This window comes from Trichosurus vulpecula, chromosome 4, assembly GCF_011100635.1.
Source record: "Trichosurus vulpecula isolate mTriVul1 chromosome 4, mTriVul1.pri, whole genome shotgun sequence".
Taxonomy (NCBI): domain Eukaryota; kingdom Metazoa; phylum Chordata; class Mammalia; order Diprotodontia; family Phalangeridae; genus Trichosurus; species Trichosurus vulpecula.
This window is the reverse complement of record NC_050576.1, coordinates 318,729,376-318,733,961: the sequence shown is the minus strand read 5'-3', so window position 1 is coordinate 318,733,961 and position 4,586 is coordinate 318,729,376. Positions and strand designations below refer to the sequence as shown.

Genomic DNA, 4,586 nt, shown 5'->3' with positions numbered 1-4,586 from the left:
GTAAACAGCATGAGGCCACAGTGGAAGCAGGAGAAAGCAGTGTGGTACAGTGTAGAGATCAAGGCACCCTGGCACAAATCTCTTTCTCCTTCAGTAACAGGGATATATCATTCAACTATTTCTTGGGTCACGTGTTTCTCTTTCATATAATGGGAGGGTAGAAATAGATGACCTTAACATCTCTTGTCTCTTTCAGTCTTAAGTCTGTAATTCTGTGTCAAAGCTCCAAATCTGTCTGCCAATAAGCCTTTATATTAGAGTATGCATTTTTCCTGGTATAACATTTCATCCATTTCAATCTGATTTTCATTTTATAACCATGTTAATAGTTGTAGCTGAAACAGTGGCACTTTATTATTTGCAAAATGCTCTCTCTCTCTCTCTCTCTCTCTCTCTCTCTCTCTCTCTCTCACACACACACACACACACACACACACACACACACACACACACACACACACTTTCTCTCTCTCTCTTTCTGTCCCACAAAGGAGAAAAGCTGCAGCATATTGCCAAAAAAACAAAAACAAAAACAAAAATTATTTCAATAAAAAAATCCATTAAGGGCATATATGACCTGGTAAAGTACCTAGCACAGGGGGAAATATATTGACAGCCTGGGGATAACATTAGTGTCTGAGGAATATTTAAAGGCTTGGAGGAAGATCTTCTACTGATTAGATACACATTCTATAGAGGATTTGTAGAAGGAAATGGACAAAAATGACATAAGAATAGAAGATATGAAGGTATCTGATTTGAATTGGTAAGGGGTATACCCACAATGATGAATTATGGAACCACTGAAGTATTTATGATGGCGATTGCATAATTATAACATGTAAAATCTGTTATTTATTAGCATGAAGTTTCAAGTTTGCAAATTGCTATTATGAGTTTGGGTTTTTTGTTGTGTTTTTTAGAAGCGCTAAAACAGGAGTATTTTACAAAGGCTGACATATAGGGTGCTTGCTTGTGACTTCAGTATACTTTTTTGCTTCTGAGCGGCATTGTCTGTTACAAAAATATGTGGGAGGAAAATGTAGACTCTGTTTTGTGGTTCCACTGTGGAAGTATTAAAATATTATTTGGACTTCTCTATGACTGTTTCTCCAGGTAATAAATGAATCTATATCATGACAACTAGGGGGCCTCAAAGCTGATATGCTAGACTCAGCATCAGGAAGACCTGAATTCAAATCTTGCCTCATACACTTACTAGTTGTGTGACCCTGGGCAAGTCACTTAACCTCTCTCAGGCTCAGTTTCCTCATTTGCAAAATATGCCTAATAATAGGACCTACTTCATAGGTTTCTTGTGAAGAGGAAATGAAAAATGTGTAAAGGGCTTTATGAACCTTAAAGTGCTATATGAACATTAGGCATTATTGTAATAACTATCATCAGAACTTTGCCATAAAGTGATCTAGAAGCATTTTATAATGCTTAATATGCTAAAGTAACTAAACCTCCAAGGCTGGATTCTTAAACTCAATCATTAAAGTTGCCAGCATTTACAATAAAATAGAATATAAACATTCTTACATTTTGTAGTACAGAAGCAACACTCCATAATAGGCAGGCAGCCAGTCTTATAGTCAGGAAGAATTGAATCTGAAGTACTGACTCTGATACATACTTGCCCTGTGACCATGGGCCAGTCACTTAACTTCTCAGCGCACCACCAAGCAACTCTTAGAGGAGTGGAGAGCCTCTGGCCTTGAGACCACAAGTAGCCCTCTAGATCCTCAAGGGCAGCCCTTTGACTGAATCCAAACATCACAGAACAAATCCCCACCCCTTCCTCTAAGACAATAAGTTGCATAGCGGCTCCTCATCTGTGTTGATAGAGGGAGTTTCCTCTCCAGAAATTCCCTGTTGCAATAGAGAAAAAAATCATATCTCTGGGAGAGAGAGAGAGAGAGAGAGAGAGAGAGAGAGAGAGAGAGAGAGAGAGAGAGAGAGAGAGATCAGTCAAAGGGAAGACAAACCAATGTCATTATTTTGTGCCTCATAGATAACCACCCCACCCGCAAATGAAAGTATTACGTGGAGTTCTAATTTATAGTGTGTGTGTGTGTGTGTGTGTGTGTGTGTGTGTGTGTGTATCTCATACCTATTAGCTCAATTCAGCTCCCATTTAATAAGCATCTGCTCTGTGCCCTAAATTGTGCTGGTTCTACAGGACAACAAGATGAGAAACTGCACAGTTGCTACTGTGAAGAGAGCCTACAGTCTAACTGGCCAGGGGAGTGGTGGGGAAGATGTGATATTTTGACTTGGGCAAAAGAGAGTGGTAACACAAAAAATGAAAGGGGCAAAGTAGTTATTCAAGCAAAATAAAATCTATGAAAACCTAATGGAGAACACTCTTTTTGCTAGCGCTTGCATAGGAGTGAGGAGACAGACTAGGAAAGGCTCCATTGCGACATGACACCTGAGCTGAGCTTTGAAGAAAGTAAAAATATCCACAGGTGAAGATGAGAAAGGAGTACCATCCACGCACGAAGGTAAGAAAGTACAGAATGACATAAGAAATAGTTCATATTTCTGTTTGGCTTGAACAGAAAGTCCACGAAGGGGGATAATGAGAATCAGTGCTTTTGCATGGTTCTAGAATTTCACCAGTACCAAGGATCTCTTGGTGAGGAAATACCCATTTTGTAATTTGTAGTCTTAGAAAGTTGCCTGTGGGCCGGGAACCTTTCTGCATCCTTTCTCTTCTCACCCGCCCGCCTGCCTGCCTGCGGCTAACCCAGCCCAGCCCCTCTCAGCTCGGTGTAGCTCAGCGCGGCGCAGCCCAGCAGATCCGGACCCAGGGCCTCTAAGCGCATCCCCAGCCCAGTCCAGCCCAGCCTCGCCTCCTCTAGCCTAGCACCATGGCAGATGCTTTCGTTGGCACCTGGAAGCTGTTGACAGCAAGAACTTCGATGACTACGTGAAGTCCATTGGTTTTGGCTTTGCCACAAGGCAAGTGGCTAACATGACCAAGCCCTCCACCATCATCGAGGTCCTCAAGACTCAGAGCACCTTCAGGAACACCAAGATTTCCTTCAAGCTGGGAGTAGTGTTTGATGAGACAACGGCTGATGATAGGAAGGTCAAGTCTCTCGTCACACTGGACGGAGGCAAACTTGTCCATGTCCAGAAGTGGGACGGGCAGGAGACCACACTGGTTCGGGAGCTCCAGGATGGAAAGCTAGTTCTGACACTAACCCACGGCAGCGCAGTCTGCGTTCGGACCTATGAGAAGGAAACAGCTTGAAGCCAGCCCACCTGTTCACTGTCAACTCCTCTGCCGACCACTACCACTGAACTCAACACCAGATTGCCTCATTTCTGCACCTGTCCCCCTCCCCACCCCAGTGTTTTGTACCAACTGACTCTCATCAAGGAACCCTCCAGAGATGGAAAACATGTGGTGCTGTCCTGGTCCTGGTCGAAGCCCAATCTGTATTTTTTTTTTTTGAAACTGCATCTGATGGCTGGTCCCAAGCCAATAAAGCAGATCCCACAGTCACAAAAAAAAAAAAAAAAAAAAAAAAAAAAAAAAAAAAAAATTTTGCCTGCGGCACTGAGACAATAAGTGATTTGCCTAGTGTCACATAAACAGTATGCGTGAGATTCTGGTTTTGAACCTAGGTTTTTCTGATTCTGAGGCTAGCACTTTATCCATTAATTGACACCTCCTTTCAATGTGCAATAAAAAAATATACAATTAGATTTGAACCCAGATTACAAAATGAACTTGAGAATGACAAACCGAACAATTTGTATTTTATCCTAGAGGAAATAAGGAGCTACTATTTTTTAAACAAGTGACTGACAGGTTAAATTTATGCTTAAGAAGATTATTTTGGCAGCTGTGCTAAGAAAAGTTTAAAGAAGAGAGAGACTAGAAGCAGGGAGTCCAGTTAGTCTATTAAAATCGTCCAGGCTACAGGAAGTGAAAATCTTATATACTACGGTGGCTGTCATTCTAATGAAATCATCTTGTATTTATGAAATTGAATCTATTTTCAAAGACCATAAAGACCTATTTGCCATTTCCCAAATATGAACTGTTCATTAAGTCCCAGACTAGACTAGGCAAAAAGGGAGCTATGTTTAGAAAAATGTCTCCCAGAGTACTGACTCCTACATTGTGAGACCATGTGTTTATGTTATTGCGCAAGCGAGTGAAATGACTGGTTAAGGGACTGTGAGGAACAAGAGAGTGAAAGAATGATTTGAAACCTGCTTTCAAAATATAGTATTCTGAGATGCCCTGTGTAGATATACCATTTTTATGAAAACATATTTCCATATTAGCCATAATTCCCCCCAAAAGCAAGAAAAATAAAGAAATTGAGAAATTACTCTTCAATTTGTACTCAGAGTTTATCGATTCTCTCTTTGGAGGTGCATAGCATTTTTTCATCTTAAGTACTTTGGAATTGTCTTAGATCATCTTACTGATCAGAGTAGGGTCTCTCATAGTTATCATCATTACAATATTGAAGTTATTAATTGTTCATAATTTACTGTTGATTAACCATTAACCATATATCATAGTCAACTTATTTACCACTTCAGTAGAATCATTT

The 4,586-nt window shown here is 40.6% G+C and overlaps 1 pseudogene; it reads left to right on the top strand.

The window, feature by feature from the left end:
- Positions 1-2,879: 2,879 nt before the first annotated feature.
- On the top strand, positions 2,880-3,367 carry LOC118848418 (annotated as a pseudogene).
- The last annotated feature ends 1,219 nt before the right edge of the window (positions 3,368-4,586 follow it).